This window comes from Schistocerca cancellata, chromosome 10, assembly GCF_023864275.1.
Source record: "Schistocerca cancellata isolate TAMUIC-IGC-003103 chromosome 10, iqSchCanc2.1, whole genome shotgun sequence".
NCBI lineage: Eukaryota > Metazoa > Arthropoda > Insecta > Orthoptera > Acrididae > Schistocerca > Schistocerca cancellata.
In genome coordinates, this window is record NC_064635.1 from 38,422,090 (window position 1) to 38,445,044 (window position 22,955).

General features: G+C 44.2%; 1 protein-coding gene across 1 annotated transcript in view; it reads left to right on the plus strand.

Moving 5' to 3' along the window:
- Positions 1-22,955, plus strand: part of LOC126106447 (uncharacterized) — a 115,754-nt gene that overhangs the window by 78,699 nt on the left and 14,100 nt on the right. The window lies entirely within an intron of this gene.

The following is a 22,955-nucleotide window of genomic DNA, read 5'->3' on the forward strand; positions in this document are numbered from 1 at the left end:
TCCCATAAAACAGCGGTGGCTGCATAACGTAATTCAGAGGTTGAGAGTCGTGCACAGCACTTCAGTCATTTTGGATGCTGCAACACATTTGTGTCAGACAGACATTGCCATATATGATGAGTCATGGACCAGATACCGAAGATAATCACACACTTTTTACACTCCAAGAAGTGATTCTGAAAATTCAATTTTCTGCATTATGAAGTCTGGGGTTCAGTTCACATTTGATGTCAAACATGTTAAGCTATTATACACAGATTCCATATGTTCTATTTGTTGTATGTCCTCTCATGAGTAGTGCATGGTATAATAACTTCCTGCACTTAAGAGGATGATAACCATGCATTGCTTAGTGTATTTCTTGCTCTAAACAACATCTGCACATATACATAAAGAGGGAAAAATGCCATGAGTATCCTCTACAACAGTGTTTAGACCACTCACTGGGAGAGTCAGATACTCCGTTTTGTTGCCAGAATACTTAGAATATGGAGAAAATCTAATAAAGAGGCTGCCTACAGTACACCTGTTAGTCCTCTTTTAGGGTATTGGTGCATCTTATGGAATCCTAGCCAGAAAGGACTGACAGTTCTTTAGAGAAGGACATTACCAGTTAAGCTACTCATCCTTACCTGATTTATACTTCTGCTATCTCTGCTATTCACAATACATGACACTGTATGCTCCATAAAGCTGTTCCCAGACAATGCTATTGTCTGTATGAAGACTACATCAACAATCTCATGTGGAACACACAAAGGCTAACTTAGAGGGTGTGGTGGCGAGCACTTCTGGTACCTCTATCGTTTAACCCTCGTCCACATTCCATTGGCGAATGGTACTTAGAGGAATGATGATTGGTAAACCTCTGTATTAGCTCTAATTTCTCCGATTTTCTTGTTGTCATTTAGCGACTTACGTGCAAGGAGGTAATATGTAGCCCAACTGTTCCTGGAATTCACTGTCTTGGAATTTATGCAATAAAATTTCTCTGTGAGGTACATCTTTCTTGTAGCATCTATTACCAGAGTTTGTTTAGCCTCTCTGTAACGCTCTCGTGCTGACTAAACGATCATTTACATGCTGGTCTTTGTTGTGTCTTGTATTCTTCTTCTATTAATGTATCTGTTAAAGGTGAAAGACTGACGAGCTTTACTCAAAAATCCGTTGAATAAGCGTTTAGTAAGGCAATTAGTTAGTGGGTGAATTATATTTCCTTAAGATTCTTCCAATGAATACGAAGCTAGCATTTGCTTTTCCTACAGTTTTTTTAAGTGGCCGTACCACTTTAGAACACTCCAGATGGTTCCTTCCAAGTGTCTTACGGCTGTACTGTTTCAAGTGAGTCGTTGTCAATGGTAATTGTACAGTACTGGATTCTTCGCCTATTTATCTTTACTGCATTACATTTTTTACACTCACTGTAAACTCGCAGTCTCTATACCAATCATTGATCCTCTGCAGGTGTTCCTGCGATAATCTGTAGTCTCGTGGTGTTGATACAGGGTGACAATTATTGACCTAAATGAAAAGAAACGTACACTCATGCTCATAAATTAAGGATAATTGCAGAATGTGGTACCACACAACGTGGCACTACACAAAACTGGCGCTAATAGCATAGGCACATAGGGAACACACAAGACACAAATCTGTAAGTCGACGGTATTGGTGATAAGTTGAGAAAACCATCCCGAAACACATGTGCTACAAAACGACACTGTTTCCTGCGCATGTACCCCGACATCAATATGGGATATGATCACCATGCACACGTACACAGGCCGCAAAACTGTTTGGCATACACTGGATAGGGTGGTTGAGCAGCTGCTGGGGTATAGCCTTCGATTCTTGCACCAGTGCATGTCGGTGCTCCTGAAGTGTCCTAGGGGTTTGAAGGCGTGCGGCGATACGTCGACCGAGAGCACCTCAGACGTGCTCGATGGTGTTCAGGTTTGAAGAACAGGCAGACCACTCCATTCGCCTGATATCTTCTGTTTCAAGGTACTCCTGCGCGATGGCAGCTCGGTGGAGCCGTGCGTTATCATCCATCAGGAGGAAGGTGGGACCCACTGCACCCCTGAAAAGGCAGACATACTGGTGCAAAATGACGTCCCGATACACCTGTCCTGTTACAGTTCCTCTATCAAAGACATGCAGGGGTGTACGTGCACCAATAATAATCCCACACCCCACACCATCAAACCATAACCTCCATACAAGTCCGTTTCAAGGACATTAATGGGTTGGTATTTGGTTCCTGGTTCAAGCCAGATGAAAACCCGGCGAGAATCACTGTTCAGACTATACCTGGACTCCTCTGCTGTGAACCTGGGACCACTGTTACAATGACCATATACTATGTTCTTGACCCCAGGCTTTACGGGCTCTCCTGTGACCAGGGATCAGTGGAATGCACCTGCAGGTGTCTGAGCGAATAAACCATATCCGTTCAATCGTCTGTAGACTGTACGTCTGGAGAAAACTGTTCCAGTGGCTGCGGTAAGATCCCGAGCAGGGGTACCTGCAGTACTCTGTGGCCATCTGCGGGCACTGATGGTGAGATATCGGTCTTCTTGTGGTGTTGTACACTGTGGACGTCCTGTACTGCAGCGCCTGGACACGTTTCCTGTCTGCTGGAATCGTTCCCATAATCTTGAGATCACATTTCGTGGCACACGGAGGGCCCGTGCTACGACCTGCTGTGTTTGAGCAGCCTCCAGTCGCCCTAGTACTCTACCCCTCACACACAGTCGCCATTAGCACGTCTGAAAACGGCTGCACACTTACTCGATGCACCGTACTCTGACATGCATCAATACACCTCTGCGTATGTGGACTGCTGCCAGCGCCACCATGCGAAGACCGCAGGTCAAATGCACCGCATTGCCATACCCCGAGGTGACTTAAACCCTCAAACCGCCCACCGGAGCGTTGTTTCACCATGTATCAGCATTATCCTTAATTTATGAGCATGAGTGTAGATTAGTTACAAACTACGGGCACACTGGACTCGCATTCGGGAGGACGACGGTTCAATCCCGCGTCCGGCCATCCTGATTTAGGTTTTCCGTGATTTCCCTAAATCTCCCCAGGCAAATGCCGGGATGGTTCCTTTGAAAGTGCGCGGCCGACTTCCTTCCCCGTCCTTCCCTAATCCGATGAGACCGATGACCTCGCAGTTTGGTCTCTTCCCCCAAACAACCAAACCCAAACTACGGCGTGCACACACTTTATTCAACACGTAGATGTCACTACAGATATTCAGATTTACATTATGACACGTTCGATATGCCTGCCATCATTGGCGATGATGTGATACAGACGAATAGCGAAATTCTGCATAACCTGCTAAAGTGTCGGAACATCGATGCTGTCGATGACCTTCTGAATGACTGTTTTCAGCTCAGTAATGCTTTTGGGGTTATTGCTGTACACCTTGTCTTTAACATAGCCCCATGTTTTCAGATCTGGAGAGTATGGTGGCCAATCGAGGCCCATGCCAATGGCCCCTGACTACCCCAGAGGCAGAATGCGGTCCCCAAAGTGCTCCTACTGGACATAACACCGTGCTTCGATGGTGTCGAGCTCCGTCTTGCATAAACCGCATCTTGTCGAGACCATGGTCACTTTGGATAATGAGGATGGCATTATCTGCCAAAACCTTCACGCACCGTTCGGTAGCGACTGTGCCATCAAGGAATAGCGCACCGATTATTCCGTGACTGGACACTGCATATCACACAGTCACCCAATGAGGATGAAGAGACTTCTCGGCATAATGGGAATTAGTATGGTTTGGTGTAGCGACGAAGCCAACTTTCATTTGGATAAGTTTGTCAATAACCAAAACTGGCCCATTTGGGGTACTGAGATTCCGCATTTAGAGATCGATAAGACTGTTCATCCTCAACGGGTGACAGTATGTTGTGCAGTGTCCACTCACGGAAGAGTCGGTGCGATAGTCCTTGATGGCACGCTCGCTACCGAATGGTACCTGAAGGTTTTGGAAGATGATTTCATCCCCATTATCCAAAGTGACCCTGATTTCGACAAGATGTTGTTCATTCGAAACGGAGCGCGACCCCATCGAAGCAGGAGAGAGTTGATGTCCTGGAGGAACACTTTGGGGCACCCAGAGGCTACTGGCATTGGCCTCGATTGGCCGAAATTTTTTTCGGATCTGAACACATGCGACTCCTTTTTTTGGGGGCTATATTAAACACACGTTGTACTGCAATAACCCCAAAAGTATTGCTGAGCTGAAAACAGCCATTCAGAAGGGCAAGACAGCATCGTTGTTCCGACACTTCATGGAGTCATGCAAAATTTCGGTAGTCATCTACACCACATCATCGCCAATGATGGCAGGTATATCGAACATGTCATAACCTAAATCTGAATATCTGTAGTGTGTGAACGCCGTAGTTTGTAACTAATAACCTTTTTTTTTCTGCAGCTCAATAACTGTCACTCTGTATCTCCCTTAGGCACAAGCGTAATGTTGGGAGTAGTGACAACACGCGCGCTCGAATCTCTCTAATTTTACATTCGTGATCTACTCGGGAGGTATAAGTATGGGGAAGCAATATATTCGATACCTCATCCAGATATGCACCCTCCCGAAACCTGGACAGCAAGCTATACCGCGATGCAGAGCGCCTCTCTTGCAGAGTCTACCACTTGAGTTTGCTAAACATCTCCGTAACGCTATCACGCTTACCAAATAACCCTGTGACGAAACGCGCCGCTCTTCTTTGGATCTTCTCTATCTCCTCCGTCAACCCGATCTGGTACGGATCCCACACTGATGAGCAATACTCAAATATAGGTCGAACGAGTGTTTTGTAAGCCACCTCCTTTGTTGATGGACTACATTTTCTAAGTCTCAACCTGGCACCCTCCTTACCAACTATTAATTTTATATGATCATTCCACTTCAAATCGTTCGGCACGCATACTCCCAGATATTCTACAGAAGTAGTGCTACCAGTGTTTGTTCCGCTATCATATATTCATGCAATAAAGGATCCATCTTTCTGTGTATTCGCAATACATTACATTTGTCTATGTTAAGGGTCAGTTGCCTCTCCCAGCACCAAGTGCCTATCCGCTGCAGATCTTCCTGCATTTCGCTGCAATTTTCTAATGCTGCAACTTCTCTGTATACTACAGCATCATCCGCGAAAAGCCGCATGGAACTTCCGACACTATCTACTAGGTCATTTATATATATTGTGAAAAGCAATGGTCCCATAACACTCCCCTGTGGCACGCCAGAGGTTACTTTAACGTCTGTAGACGTCTCTCCATTGAGAACAACATGCTGTGTTCTGTTTGCTAAAAATTCTTCAATCCAGCCACACAGCTGGTCTGATAATCCGTAGGCTCTTACTTTGTTTATCAGGCGACAGTGCTGAGCTGTATCGAAAGCCTTCCGGAAGTCAAGGAAAATGGCATCTGCCTGGGAGCCTGTATGTAATATTTTCTGGGTCTGATGAACAAATAAAGCGAGTTGGGTCTCACACAATCGCTGTTACCGGTATCCATGTTGATTCCTACAGAGCAGATTCTGGGTTTCCTTAAATGACATGATACGCGAGCATAAAACATGTTCTAAAATTCTACAACAGATCGAGGTCAGGGATATAGGTCTATAGTTTTGCGCATCTGTTCGACGACCATTCTTGAAGACTGGGACTACCGGTGCTCTTTTACAATCATTTGGAACCTTCCGTTTCTCTAGAGACTTGCGGTACACGGCTGTTAGAAGGGGGGCAAGTACTTTCGCGTACTCTGTGTAGAATCGAATTGGTATCCCGTCAGGTCCAATGGACTTTCCTCTGTTGAGTGATTTCAGTTGCTTTTCTATTCCTTGGACACTTATTTCGATTTCAGCTATTTTTTCGTTTGTGTGAGGATTTAGAGAAGGAACTGCAGTGCGGTCTTCCTCTGTGAAACAGCTTTGGAAAAAGGTGTTTAGTATTTCAGCTTTACGCGTGTCATCCTCTGTTTCAATGCCATCATCATCCCAGATTGTCTGGATATGCTGTTTCGAGCCACTTACTGATATAATGTAAGACCCGAACTTCCTAGGTTCAAATGGTTCAAATGGTTCTGAGCACTATGGGACTCAACATCTTAGGTCATAAGTCCCCTAGAACTTAGAACTACTTAAACCTAACTAACCTAAGGACATCACACACAGCCATGCCCGAGGCAGGATTCGAACCTGCGACCCTAGCAGTCCCGCGGTTCCGGACTGCAGCGCCAGAACCGCTAGACCACCGCGGCCGGCGAACTTCCTAGGATTTTCTGTCAAGTCGGTACATAGAATTTTACTTTCGAATTCACTGAACGCTTCACGCATAGCCCTCCTTAAGCTAACTATGACATCGTTTAGCTTCTGTTTGTCTGCGAGGTTTTGGCTGCGTTTAAACTTGCAGTGAAGCTCTCTTTGCTTTCGCAGTAGTTTCCTAGCTTTATTGTTGAACCACGGTGGGTTTTCCCCGTCCCTCACAGTTTTACTCGGCACGTACCTGCCTAAAACACATTTTACGATTGCCTTGAACTTTTTCCATAAACACTCAACATTGTCAGTGTCGGAACAGAAATTTTCGTTTTGATCTGTTAGGTAGTCTGAAATCTGCCGTCTATTATTCTTGCTAAACAGATAAATCTTCCTCCCTTTTTTAGATTCTTATTTACTTCCATATTCAGGGATGCTGCAACGGCCTTATGATCACTGATTCCCTGTTCTGCGCTTACAGACTCGAAAAGTTCGGGTCTTTTTGTTATCAGTTGGTCCAAAATGTTATCTCCACGAGTCGGTTCTCTGTTTAATTGCTCGAGGTAATTTTCGGATAGTGCGCTTAGTATAATGTCACTCGATGCTCTGTCCCTACCACTCGTCCTAAACATCTGAGTGTCCCAGTCTATATCTGGTAAATTGAAATCTCCACCTAAGACTGTAACATGCTGAGAAAATTTATGTGAATTGTATTCCGGATTTGCTCTCAGTCGTTCTGCCACTAATGCTGCTGAGTCGAGAGGTCGGTAAAAGGAGCCAATTGTTAACCTATCTCGGTTGTTGAGTGTAACCTCCACCCATAATAATTCACAGGAACTATACACTTCTACTTCACTACAGGAGAAACTACTACTAACAGCGACGAACACGCCACCGCCGGTTGCATGCAATCTATCCTTTCCAAACACCGTCAGTGCCTTTGTAAAAATTTCGGCAGAATTTATCTCTGGCTTCAGCCAGCTTACCGTACCTATGACGATTTCATCTTCGGTGCCAGCGGAGGTAATGGAACAGTACGGTCTTACAGTACTGAACGACGAAATACCCACTCCGCTCAGCAGACCACGACAACCTCGCAGTGCAGTGGACGTCTGTTTCTCATCGCCTACCATTACGATGGCCACCAGGTTGGAGGTAATACAGGAACCTTCCAGTTTTGATAATACACTCCTGGAAATTGAAATAAGAACACCGTGAATTCATTGTCCCAGGAAGGGGAAACTTTATTGACACATTCCTGGGGTCAGATACATCACATGATGACACTGACCGAACCACAGGCACATAGACACAGGCAACAGAGCATCCACAATGTCGGCACTAGTACAGTGTATATCCACCTTTCGCAGCAATGCAGGCTGCTATTCTCCCATGGAGACGATCGTAGAGATGCTGGATGTAGTCCTGTGGAACGGCTTGCCATGCCATTTCCACCTGGCGCCTCAGTTGGACCAGCGTTCGTGCTGGACGTGCAGACCGCGTGAGACGACGCTTCATCCAGTCCCAAACATGATCAATGGGGGACAGATCCGGAGATCTTGCTGGCCAGGGTAGTTGACTTACACCTTCTAGAGCACGTTGGGTGGCACGGGATACATGCGGACGTGCATTGTCCTGTTGGAACAGCAAGTTCCCTTGCCGGTCTAGGAATGGTAGAACGATGGGTTCGATGACGGTTTGGATGTACCGTACACTATTCAGTGTCCCCTCGACGATCACCAGTGGTGTACGGCCAGTGTAGGAGATCGCTCCCCACACCATGATGCCGGGTGTTGGCCCTGTGTGCCTCGGTCGTATGCAGTCCTGATTGTGGCGCTCACCTGCACGGCGCCAAACACGCATACGACAATCATTGGCACCAAGGCAGAAGCGACTCTCTTCGCTGAAGACGACACGTCTCCATTCGTCCCTCCATTCACGCCTGTCGCGACACCACTGGAGGCGGGCTGCACGATGTTGGGGCGTGAGCGGAAGACGGCCTAACGGTGTGCGGGACCGTAGCCCAGCTTCATGGAGACGGTTGCGAATGGTCCTCGCCGATACCCCAGGAGCAACGGTGTCCCTGATTTGCTGGGAAGTGGCGGTGCGGTCCCCTACGGCACTGCGTAGGATCCTACGGTCTTGGCGTGCATCCGTGCGTCGCTGCGGTCCGGTCCCAGGTCGACGGGCACGTGCACCTTCCGCCGACCACTGGCGACAACATCGATGTACTGTGGAGACCTCACGCCCCACGTGTTGAGCAATTCGGCGGTACGTCCACCCGGCCTCCCGCATGCCCACTATACGCCCTCGCTCAAAGTCCGTCAACTGCACATACGGTTCACGTCCACGCTGTCGCGGCATGCTACCAGTGTTAAAGACTGCGATGGAGCTCCGTATGCCACGGCAAACTGGCTGACACTGACGGCGGCGGTGCACAAATGCTGCGCAGCTAGCGCCATTCGCCGGCCAACACCGCGGTTCCTGGTGTGTCCGCTGTGCCGTGCGTGTGATCATTGCTTGTACAGCCCTCTCGCAGTGTCCGGAGCAAGTATGGTGGGTCTGACACACCGGTGTCAATGTGTTCTTTTTTCCATTTCCAGGAGTGTACTTCAAATGGTGGAACACACAGCCGATACTACGTTACCACTCTATTCCCCTTTTACCTCTGGGCAGGGTATCTCCACCAGCTTTGTGGGATGAAGAGCGCACTACTGTTACAGCAGAAAGGCGAGAAATTTTGAAAACTTATAGGCGTACGCCCAGAATTTGAACATTATATGCAATTTAGTAGTGTTCAGGCGAAAGTGAAGCGCCTGTTGAGAAGAAAGAAAAGGATGTTACGTATCCCCGTGCCCTTTGATTTTATATACAGTTTGATTGAATGTTATTCATTTGCTTGGTAGTAATAAAATCGTGGATTGAAATTTTATGATCTTTGGCTATAATACAGTTTATATTGCATAGCACTTTAAGTAAACCAATTGTAGGTTATCGTTGGCAAACGCAAAAGCTAAAACGCAGTCCTCACTACTGGTTTCTGTAGTTGAAAATTTAACTTTGTACAGTCTGATCTTTTATGTGAGGATACGCACAACACTAAAAGATTTCCTGCTGTGAATGTATGATCGTTAACTTGCAAAACAATCTTCTCATAACTCTGATCTGGCTTGTTAGAAATGAAACACTCTATCATTACTGTAACTGATTACGAAATTAAACATGTCTTTCTCTTAGTCTCTGAAATGACTGAATATTACTCTTATTACATGCACAGAAGGTACAGTATGCAATGCTTGTCAGACATAAAATCTGCAGTGGATATTTTAATATTTGAACACTATTGATTGTCACTGCTAACACGAGAGCATGAAACTAAAAATGAAAATGATTTTAAAATTATTAGCCACACCAGATTCCAACACAGGAGTCTTTGGTCTCACACAAGTAAAGTTTTAACTCTCTGATTTACGTAAATTATTTACGTCACTAACATTGTACAAGAAGTTTCCCATGTCCATCTGAAAATGACATAATAAAATCTGCAATTCTCCTCTATGGTCTCCGGGAAGCTGAAAGACATAATTTTAATGTACCATTACCTGCCCACTTAGTTGCGGGAAAACTGCTTTCATTCAATTATAGTTTGGATTCACCGCGGCAGCGGCTCCCGCGATCCTGGCGCAGCACTGCGTCACAAAAAATGCTAAATTCGTTGAAAAAGGCTAAAATGTGAGATGAAATACTGGGCAAGCTAACTACAAATTGTTGTTGTTGTTGTGGTCTTCAGTCCTGAGACTGGTTTGATGCAGCTCTCCATGCCACTCTATCCTGTGCAAGCTTCTTCATCTCCCAGTACCTACTGCAACCTACATCCTTCTCAATCTGCTTAGTGTATTCATCTCTTGGTCTCCCCCTACGATTTTTACCCTCCACGCTGCCCTCCAATACTAAACTGCTGATCCCTTGATGCCTCAGAACATGTCCTACCAACCGATCCCTTCTTCTGGTCAAGTTATGCCACAAACTTCTCTTCTTCCCAATCCTATTCAATACTTCCTCATTAGTTATGTGATCTACCCATCTAATCTTCAGCATTCTTCTGTAGCACCACATTTCGAAAGCTTCTATTCTCTTCTTGTTCAAACTATTTATCGTCCATGTTTCACTTCCATACATGGCTACACTCCATACAAATACTTTCAGAAATGACTTCCTGACACTTAAATCTATACTCGATGTTAACAAATTTCTCTTCTTCAGAAACGCTTTCCTTGCCATTGCCAGTCTACATTTTATATCCTCTCTACTTCGACCATCATCAGTTATTTTGCTCCCCAAATAGCAAAACTACTTTACTACTTTAAGTGTCTCATTTCCTAATCTAATTCCCTCAGCATCACCCGACTACATTCCATTATCCTCATTTTGCTTTTGTTGATGTTCATCTTATATCCTCCTTTCAAGACACTGTCCATTCCGTTCAACTGCTCTTCCAAGTCCTTTGCTGTCTCTGACAGAATTACAATGTCATCGGCGAACCTCAAAGTTTTTATTTCTTCACCACGGATTTTAATACCTACTCCGAATTTTTCTTTTGTTTCCTTTACTGCTTGCTCAATATACAGATTGAATAACATCGGGGAGAGGCTACAACCCTGTCTTACTCCCTTCCCAACCACTGCTTCCCTTTCATGTCCCTCGACTCTTATAACTGCCATCTGGTTTCTGTACAAATTGTAAATAGCCTTTCGCTCCCTGTATTTTACCCCTGACACCTTTAGAATTTGAAAGAGAGTATTCCAGTCAACATTGTCAAAAGCTTTCTCTAAATCTACAAATGCTAGAAACGTAGGTTTGCCTTTCCTTATTCTTTCTTCTAAGGTAAGTCGTAAGGTCAGTATTGCCTCACGCGTTCCAGTATTTCTACGGAATCCAAACTTCTACTAGTTTTTCCATTCGTCTGTAAAGAATTCGTGTTAGTATTTTGCAGCTGTGGCTTATTAAACTGATTGTTAGATAATTTTCACATCTGTCAACACCTGATTTCTTTGGGATTGGAATTATTATATTCTTCTTGAAGACTGAGGGTATTTCGCCTGTTTCATACATCTTGCTCACCAGATGGTAGCGTTTTGTCAGGACTGGCTCTCCCAAGGTTGTCAGTAGTTCCAATGGAATGTTGTCTACTCCGGGGGCCTTGTTTCGACTCAGGTCTTTCAGTGCTCTGTCAAACTCTTCATGCAGTATCGTATCTCCCATTTCATCTTCATCTACATCCTCTTCCATTTTCAGAATATTGTCCTCAAGTACATCGCCCTTTTATAGACCCTCTATATACTCCTTCCACCTTTCTGCTTTCCCTTCTTTGCTTAGAACTGGGTTTCCATCTGAGCTCTTGATGTTCATACAAGTGGTTCTCTTATCTCCAAAGGTCTCTTTAATTTTCCTATAGGCAGTATCTATGTTACCCCTCGTGAGATAAGCCTCTACATCCTTACATTTTTCCTCTAGCCATCCCTGCTTAGCCATTTTGCACTTCCTGACGATCTCATTTTTGAGACGTTTGTATTCCTTTTTGCCTGCTTCATTTACTGCGTTTTTATATTTTCTCCTTTCATCAATTAAATTCAATATTTCTTCTGTTACCAAGGATTTCTACTAGCCCTCGTCTTTTTACCTACTTGATCCTCTGCTGCCTTCACTACTTCATCCCTCAAAGCTACCCATTCTTCTTCTACTGTATTTCTTTCCCCCATTCCTGTCAACTGTTCCCTTATGCTCTCCCTGAAACTCTGTACAACCTCTGGTTTAGTCAGTTTATCCAGGTCCCATCTCTTTAAATTCCCACCTTTTGCAGTTTCTTCAGTTTTAATCTACAGGTCAAAACCAATAGATTGTGGTCAGAGTCCACATCTGCACCTGGAAATGTCTTACAATTTAAAACCTGGTTCCTAAATCTCTGTCTTACCATTATATAATCTATCTGATACGTTTTAGTATCTCCAGGCTTCTTCCATGTATACAACCTTCTTTCATGATTCTTAAACCAAGTGTTAGCTATGATTAAGTAGTGCTCTGTGCAAAATTCTACCAGGCGGCTTCCTCTTTCATTTCTTAGCCCCAATCCATATTCACCTACTACGTTTCCTTCTCTCCCTTTTCCTACTGACGAATTCCAGTCACCCATGACTATTAAATTTTCGTCTCCCTTCACTATCTGAATAATTTCTTTTATTTCATCATACATTTCTTCAATTTCTTCGTTATCTGCAGAGCTAGTCGGCATATAAACTTGTACTACTGTCGTAGGCGTGGGCTTCGTATCTATCTTGGCCACAATAATGCGTTCACTAAGCTGTTTGTAGTAGCTTATCCGCATTCCTATTTTCCTATTCATTATTAAACCTACTCCTGCATTACCCCTATTTGATTTTGTGTTTATAACCCTTTAGTCACCTGACCAGAAGTCTAGTTCCTCCTGCCACTGAACTTCACTAATTCCCACTATATCTAACTTTAACCTATCCATTTCCCTTTTTAAACTTTCTAACCTACCTGCCCGCGTCAGTGATCTGACATTCCTCGCTCCGATCCGTAGAACGCCAGTTTTCTTTCTCCTGATAACGACATCCTCTTGAGTAGTTCCCGCCCGGAGATCCGAATGGGGGACTATTTTACGTCCGGAATATTTTACCCAAGAGGACGCCATCATCATTTAATCATACAGTAAAGCTGCATGCCCTCGGGAATAATTACGGCCGTAGTTTCCCCTTGCTTTCAGCCGTTCGCAGTACCAGCACAGCAAGGCCGTTTTGGTTATTGTTACAAGGCCAGATCAGTCAACCATCCAGACTGTTGCCCTTGCAACTACTGAAAAGGCTGCTGCCCCTCTTCAGGAACCACACGTTTGTCTGGCCTCTCAACAGATACCGCTCCGTTGTGGTTGCACCTACCGTACGGCTATCTGTATCGCTGAGGCACGCAAGCCTCCCCACCAACGGCAACGTCCATGGCTCATGGGAGGGGGGGGGGGGGGGGGAAATACAAATTATTGCAAGTATTTTTAATAATTTCTATATTCGGCATTAATATAAAATTCAAAGTACCCACCTTTTTTATACATTAGTGCCCAATGGCGTCTTTCTCGATCAAAAAACAAATGAACTAAGCGTTCTAGATAGCGTCACAGTCTCTTACAACATTCACGGCGACGGGAAGACAGAGACAGTAATGTCTAAGCCTCCACTATTTATAAGCAATTTAATATGCTAATATACATCTTTGTTATATTTCTAATTATCATTCTCTGTGTCGGCTTCCACACACGCCGTCCACAGGCGATATTTGCAAAATTGACATATATAATATTATACAAACATGAAAATGCAAAATGATTACTTCTTTTATACAGAATCCACATAATCGATAACAGTTCATACAGAAATGAAATATAAGAACACAGATAAATGTTCTTTGCATATATTATACAGATTTTACAAATGTCTTTCCTGTAGACGTCACAAGGACCAACTGAAAAACCCTTTGTGGCAGTCTCAATAAAGCCATAATGATCTCAATTTGGAATAATATAAATAATATCTGCAGAACGTTCAATAGGTCTGACAGATTCGTCACACATTCGCCGCACGTTGTGACTGCAATTTTACATTTTGTCGCGCCAGACTCAGCTGAACACGATATAGAAAGCGTCCAACCTGTGGATGATCTACCTCATTTTCTCAGTGAACCATTCTGCGCAATATGGCCTCCATAGGGCATTGGCAAAGGGATACGAATACAGCTCAAGGACTGGACAACATGTTCCACCCTATGATTCGGCTGCTTCCAAAGATAGGAAAATGGGTGCTGCTCAGATTCTACGCAGTATGGTTCGCTGATGATATTCCAGAGCTGAAAGCTGGTCGCATTGTCCCCACTTACAAGAGTGGGAAACCGTGGGGAGAAGCCACATAATAAAGGCCAATAACATTACTTTCATGCTTTTTACAAAATTTTAGAATGAAATCAAAACGGTGGGCAGACCACCAGAATATTCTTCCAAATTGGCAGTATGATTTTTAGAAAAGATCGAGACTCCTCTGATGCCTTTGTTGCTTTACTTAGTGACACGCATATTTTAGTTACTTTAGTGACAGCAAGTATCTGTTGGCAGTTTATATAGAACTTTCCAAAGCCTGTGATTGTGGTGGCTCTGAGCACTATGCGACTTAACTTCTGAGGTCATCAGTCGCCTAGAACTTAGTACTAATTAAACCTAACTAACCTAAGGACATCACACACATCCATGCCCGAGGCAGGATTCGAACCTGCGACCGTAGCGGTCGCTCGGCTCCAGACTGCAGCGCCTAGAACCGCACGGCCACTCAAGGCGGCCCTGTGATTGTGTCCTGCTCCCACGATTAGTCAGCAGTTGAGGAATCTTGCCTGAACAACAGTGTTAATCATACGATAAGATGAGGAATACATAGGGCCCCGGTACATGAGCAAGAGTTTGCCACAGGGTTCGATTTTATCGCAGCTATTATTTAATCCTTACACTGCTCATTTACATTCACTACTGCGAAACAATGTCAAAATGATGCAATACGCAGATGACCTCTGTGGAATTTCAATTTGAAATTGGTTGCACTGGAATTCCTGGGAAATATTGCTATCCAAATCCGCGGATTGCATTTATACGTGATATAGATGACAAGCGCCAAGAACGATGCTTCTGGTTCCTTTTCGTATACCAGTCGAACAAGTTATCAAACAACTTCAACTCTATGTCAACTGGAAGCTTACTTGGTCCACTCATGTGAAGTATATCATGTAAAAAAGTGAAAAAGCAATTAATATTATACGTTAAATTATGGGAGATTGATGAGGTGCCAACCCAAGTGTATGTATGACTTCGTATTATTCGCTAACCCGGGTCTATATGGACTAAATTTGCCTTCGGTCACTGATTCTGCCCTATAAAGACTTAACAGGTGCCAATATAAAGCGATCAGGTACTTCTCGGGTGCTCTGCGGTCAACCCCTACAAACGATCTTCTAGTGGAAGCTAACGATACTTTGCTCAAATTCAGAAGACAGTAAACTGGATCAAAATATCTGCTTAACGATACTTTGCTCAAATTCAGAAGACAGTAAACTGGATCAAATATCTACTAAAACACGCACAATTCTGGCAAGATACTTTGTTTTTGAAAATTCGGATGTTAGCAGAGAAATACTTTACTATTAGATACTGGTGGTCGTAAGTTCATATGGGACCAAATTGCTGAGGTCATCGGTCCCTAGACCTACACACTACTTAATCTAACTTAAACTAACTTACGCTAGAGACAACACACACACACACACACACACACGCCGGAGGAACGACTGGAATCTCTGACAGGGAGAGATGCGCGAACCGTGGCAAGGCGCCCTAGACCGAGTGGCCACCACGTGCTACTATTAGATACAGATTTCTAAAGAAACTTTTACCTCTTATATATATCTTTTAAATTAATTCACCATGGTCTCACCAATCGCAACAGTTTCGCACCACCCATGATTCATGACAGAATACAAGATCCGATAACAGATGTAGACATTCGAACGTATACACTACACATTGACCCTCATATGAGCCAAGAATTGTTAAAGGGCTTTTTAAGCGGTTGGAAACATACGCACCGTATCTACACAGATGGATCACTGCAAATGGCGTTGGAAGCTCACATTATGGCGAACAGACACACCACTGTGCCCAATTCCAGCTCCCTTCAGAAGCCCCAATACTTACAGTGGAGCTTACCGAAATTCTAGAGGGTCTTAAATATGTGGATGGCTTAACTAAATACATTACTGGCCATTAAAATTGCTACACCACGAGGATGACGTGCTACAGACGTGAAATTTAACCGACAGGAAGAAGATGCTGTGATATGCAAATGATTAGCTTTTAAGAGTATTCACACAAGGTTGGCGCCGGTGGTGACACCTACAACGTGCTGACATGAGGAAAGTTCCCAACCGATTTCTCGTACACAAACAGCAGTTGACCGGCGTTGCCTGGTGAAACGTTGTTGTGATGCCTCGTGTAAGGAGGAGAAATGCGTACCATCGCGTTTCCGACTTTGAGAAAGGTCGGATTGTAGCCTATCGCGATTGCTGTTTATCGTATTCCGACATTGCTGCTCGCGTTGATCGAGATCAAAATGGTTCAAATGGCTCTGAGCACTATGGGACTTAACTTCTGAGGTCACCAGTCCCCTAAACTTAGAACTACTTAAACCTAGCTAACCTAAGGACATCCCACACAACCGTGCCGGAGACAGGATTCGAACCTGCGACCATACCGGTCGCGCGATTCCAGGCTGTGGCGCATAGAAACGCTCGGCCACCCCAGCCGGCTAGTCGAGATCCAATGACTCTTAGCAGAATATGGAAGCGGTAGGTTCAGGAGGGTAATACGGAACGCCGTGCTGCATCCCAACGGCCTCGTATCACTAGCAGTCGAGATGACAGGCATCTTATCCGCATGGCAGTAACGGATCGTGCAGCCACGTCTCGATCCCTGAGTCAACAGGTGGGGACGTTTGCAAGACAACAACCATCTGCGCGAACAGTTCGACGACGTTTGCAGCAGCATGGACTATCAGCTCGGAGACCATGGCTACGGATACCCTTGACGCTGCGTCACAGACAGGAGCGCCTGCTATGGTGTACTCAACGACGAACCTGGGTGCACGAATGGCAAAACGTAAGTTTTTCGCATGAATCCAGGTTCTGTTTACAGCATCGTGATGGTCACATCCATGTTTGGCGACATCGCGGTGAACGGACATTGGAAGCGTGTATTCGTCATCGCCATACTGGCGTATCACCCGGCGTGCCATTGGTTACACGCCTCGGTCACCTCTTGTTCGCATTGACGGCACTTTGAACAGTGGACGTTACATTTCAGATGTGTTACGACCCGTGGCTCTATCCTTTATTCGATCCCTGCGAAACCCTACATTTCAGCAGCATAATGCACGACCGGATGTTGCAGGTCTTGTACGGGCCTTCCTGGATACAGAAAATGTTCGACTGCTGCCCTGGCCAGCACATCCCCCAGTTCTCTCACCAATTGAAAACGTCTGGTCAATGGTGGCCGAGCAACTGGCTCGTCACAATACACCAGTCACCACACTTGATGAACTGTGGTATCGTGTTGAAACTCCATGGGCAGCTGTACCTGTACACGCCATCCAAGCCCTGTTTGATTCAATGCCCAGGCGTATCAAGGCCGTTATTATGGCCAGAGGTGATGGTTCTGGGTACTAATTTCTCAGGATCTATGCACCCAAATTGCGTGAAAATGTAATCACATGTCAGTTCTAGTATAATATATTTCTCCAATGAATACCCGTTTGTCATCTGCATTTCTTCTTGGTGTAGCAATTTTTACGGCCAGTAGTGTATATACCGTTATTATTCTGTTGGACATGAGACTAGCAATAGTGCTCAGAAATCTATGTTTTGTCAGTAATACAGTTACTTGCTGTAGCAAATCATGGACTGCATTGCAGCAGTACAGCGTCGTAACAAGAAGATCACCAAGGTGTGGGTAAAGGAACACCATGGTATAACGGACAGTGAAATTATCGACGCTCTTGCTAGGAGTGTCATCCAGCACAGGACAGAGGCATATGAACATGCTCCTTACACAGACCTATTGCAAGATGTACAACAGCAGCATATCAGCACCTTGTGCAACAGTAAGTGGCGCCTATTGTGCCAACAAAGAGTAAGACGTTATACAGCTGTATTGCCACATATCTCTGCCCGGCCGTGGTAATCCAGTGCTATGTAACACGAAAAATTTACGGTTACCATGTCCCACCTCCACTGTAACGACGCACGGTTCCGGCTGCACCTCTCTCGGCTACAACTGACTCATTCACCCCTATGTTACTGCTGCATGGATCACATTATTTACGGCTGCCCACTGTCATACCAAGTGACAACCTAATTGGTGCAATTTTTGGTGTTTGCAGGACAACTTTCTACCAGTGTGAAGTCAGTACTCGCAATGCAGGTTCTATCATTGTATAGATATATATTTGGCTTACTGGCAGCTGAATGCATCATTACTGAAATATTCCATGGAAATCAATGAAAATATTCTATGTGAGTTGGCAGTACATGTGTGATGAATATGATTGTATGTACCTTTTAAATTATAACACATCATGTGTTGGAGGTTGGCTGAGTAGATAATGTCTGAAGGTCACAATAAAAATAAAAAATTAAATTAAAAAATATCTGTTTGGAAACCTCCACTCCCATTTTGGATCCACTAAAAATGATGGTTACATTGTAACTAAATTTAGTGAACTGGATAATATACATCTAGCAACAGGAAAGCTATTTGCAGAGTTTGAAACAGACGCAATAGATACTTTGATTGGTAGTTTGTTTGGAAAAGTTGTTGAAGTGTCTATATGGAAATTGTACAAGCATGTGTGGGAGAAGTGTTGACAACCTGTACACAAGAAGACGTGGAATGCTCTAACAACAGTGTAATGCAAGATATAGAAACAAATTGAAATTCCTGAATGGTCTTCGATACATGAACTGCAAGAAGGTATGGAGATAACTGTTAATGGAGTGAGGCAGATATTTTATGGAAAAAGAATTAAAGACACGTTGGCATTCTTTGTATGTATCGAATTACTGATTGGAAAAAGGATTAGCTGATTCTGAGGTAGATTTAAATTTTAAGTTATAAATTAATCTGGATTCTATAAACGTCTCTTCGAGGTAATTCATAATGTTCGAACACAATATATGTTCTAAAGTCTTGCTGCATATTGACGTTAACGATATGGGCCTGTAATTTAGTGGATTACTCCTACAACCTTTCTTGAATATTGGTGTGACATGTGCAACTTTCCAGTCTTTGGGTACAAATCTTTCGTCGAGCGAACAGTTGTATATGATTGTTAAGTATGGAGCTAATGCATCAGCATACTCCGAAAGGAACCTAATTGGTATAGAGTCTGGGCCAGAAGACTTGCTTTTATTAATTTAAGTTGCTTCACTACTCCGAGGATATTTACTTCTACGTTATTCATGTTGGCAGCTGTTCTCGATTCGGATTCTGGAATATTTACTTCGTCTTCTGTCAGGGCATTTCAGAAGTCTGTGTTTAGTAACTTTGCTTTGACAGCACTGTCTTCGATAGTATCTCCATTGCTATCGCGCAGATAAGGCACTGATTGTTTCTTACCGCTAACATACTTCTCATACGACCAGAATCTCTTTGGATTTTCTACCGGGTTTCGAGACAAAGTTTCATTGTGGAAACGGTTACAGGCATCTTGCATTGAAGTCCGCACTAAATTTCGAGCTTCTGTAAATGATCGCCAATCTTGGGGATTTTGCGTCTGTTTAAATTTGGCGTGTTTGTTTCGTTGTTTCTGCAACAGTGTTCTAAAGCGTTTTGTGTACCAATGAGGATCAGCTCCATCGTTTGTTAGTTTATTTGGTATAAATCTCTCAATTGCTGCCGATACTATTTCTTTGAATTTAGGCCACATCTGGTCTACACTTACATTGTTAATTTGGAATGAGTGGAGATTGTCTCTCAGGAAGGCGTCAAGTGAATTTTTATCTGCTTTTTTGAATAGGTATATTTTTCGCTTATTTTTCGAGGATTTGGGGGTTACAATATTCAGTCTCGCTACGACAACCCTGTGTTCACTTCTCCCTGAATCGGTTTTGATGCTCGTTATTAACTCAGGATTATTTGTTGCTAAGAGGTCAAGCGTGTTTTCACAACCTTCAACTATTCGCGTATGCTCATGAACTAACTGCTCGAAATAATTTTCAGAGAATGCGTTTAGCACAATTACGGATGATATTTTATGCGTACCTCCGGAATTAAACATGTATTTTCGCCAACATATCGAGGGTATATTCAAGCCACCACAAACTATTATCGTATGAGTCGGATACGTGTTTGAAAATTAGAATCAAGTTTTCTTTGAACCTTTCAGCAACTGTATCATCTGGATTGGGAGGTCGGTAAAAGGATCCAATTATTATTTTATTCCAGTTGCCAAGAATGACGTCTACCCACACTAACTCATAGGAAGTATCTACTTCAATTTCGCGACAAGTTAAACTACTTCTGACAGCAACAAACACGCCACCGCCAACCGTGTTTGGCCTGTCCTTTCGGAACACTATCAGGTTCTTCGCAAAAATTTCGGCTGGGCTTATAACTGGCTTTAGCCAGCTTTCAGTGCCTGTAACGATTTGAGGATCAGTGCTTTCTGTTAGCGCTTGGAGCTCTGGTACTTTCCCAACAAAGCTACGAGAATTTACAACTGTTATACCAATGGTCCCTGTATCTACGTTCTTCCTGTGTTCAGCCTGCACCCTTTGTGACTGTAGCCCTTCCTGTGTTTTCCCGAGGCCCTCTAACCTAAAAAAACCGCCCAGTCCACGCCACACAGCCCCTGCTGCCCGTGTAGCCGCCTCCTGCTTATAGTGGACACCTGACCTATTCAGCGGAGCCCGAAACCCAACCACCCTTTGGCGCAAGTCGAGGAATCTGCAGCCTACACGGTCGCAGAACCGTCTGAGCCTCTGATTCAGCCCCTCCACTCGGCTCTCTACCAGAGGTCCGCAATCGGTCCTGTCGACTATGCTGCAAATGGTCAGCCCTGCTTTCATCTTGCAAGAAAGACTGGCAGACTTTACCATTTCTGTTAGCCGCTCGAAACAAGAGAGAATGTCTTCTGATCCAAAGTGACACACATCATTGGTACCGTCATGAGCAACCACCTGCAGTTGGCTGCAACCTGTGCTCTTCATGGCATCCGGCAGGACCCTTTCCACATCTGGAATGACTCCACCCAGTATGCACATGGAGGGCACATTGGTTTTCTTGTCAGCCAAGTCCCTAAGGGGCTCCATAACGCGCCTGACGTTGGAGCTCCCACCTACCAATAATCCCACCCTCTGTGATTGCCCGGATCTTGCGGCTGAGTGGTTTCCTCTGAAACACGATAGGCGACAGCGTCTGGCTTAGCGACAGTGTCAGCCACAGACAGCACCTGCGACCTGTTTGTCAGAGGAACTGGGGAGGCCTTACGTGCGGCCGCCTGGGAGTCTTTCGCCGCCTTCTTCGCCCCGGGGCGACCTCCCAGTCGACCACAGGTGAAGGGTCAGCCTCAGTGCGAGCAGCAACTGGGTTGGCCACTGGTGAGGACCGATCGGAGGACTCTGACGTGCTGGACATCCGTTGGATCCGCACGGCTGGCACACAACAGTGGTGCCCATGCACTGCAGCCTCAAGCTGTGTAACCGAAGCCATCACAGCCTGGAGCTGAGAGTGAAGTATCACCAACTCGGCTCCCATCCGCACAACAATCGCAGTCTCTGTCCATACTAAAGACCGTGGAGAACTATGCAGATAAACGGACTATCGGCACGTGCTGCGCAACTCTACTGTAGACCCTGACGAAAACGCACGAACTGTGTATAGTAATATGCAGATATTCAAAAACCTAACTACCGAAACACTCAGGTGAAACTAAATAATTTGCCCCTGATTAGGAACTTGTGATATGTCACAAAATCGGTTTACTTCCCGACGCAAGTGTGGCTTCTAGATATTAAATTTACACGCAGAAACTCAAGAAACTACACTATTAAAGCACACAGATGATACAATAAAATTCACTCCTGGTTAGGAAATTGTAAATTACACAAAAGCGGTTACATCCCTGTTGCTGCGTCTGTCTCGGTCGGCTGCTGCTGCCTGATCTAAAAAACTGGAGAATGTCGTTGCAGAATTTTTGTTTTTGCAATAATTTATTATCTCACATTTTACCATATCGTACTGTCTTTTGAATTTTCACATTAACAAAGCCGAAATTACATTGTTCGTCCAAAATACAAAAATATATCCTATCACAATATTCCAAAGGGTTTACAAATATGCTTGACAAATTAATTTCTAGTAGTTTAGATTATCATTTTATAAATGAACCCAGAAATAAACGTAATAAACAGTACTAATTTGCATAATTAATAATAGAAATTTTAAGTGTGCCAAATAACTGGTTATTTTCAAATGTTTCTAAAAAGCTACTTTAACTGTACATTCAGAGCTGGTACATATCGATTGCAACTAGAAAATAAAGTAATTCCTTTTCATAAATTTTAGCTTCAAATATAAAATATTGCGTATAAAATTATACGAAACTTTTCAGAAAAGCAGCTTAGATAACACTGACCTACCCAAACTTCGAAAAATATTTCTGCTATCGACTGCTGCTGTTGAGGAAAAGTAACGCTAGAGGAAGATGTCCGTTTACAAAGGTAACTGGGGCGTAGGAGTGTGGGAGAGGGGACAGGGGAGGAGGGAAGAGGACAGTGAAAGGGGGGAAGGGGGTTGGGGTGACAAATAGTTGACAGGATGACGATGAGTGACTGGGCCAGAATCAGCGTAGCCCCATACTTACAGTATCTGATTTTGGTAAGAAGCTCATTTTATTAGTTTTGTTGAAATGACTTTTTTATCAGTGTATCCGAGGCGAGTTTATTTGCATGGTGAAAAATACGTAGAGCTGCCATCAAAACTTGTATTAAATTAAAGAGTCAAAGCCAT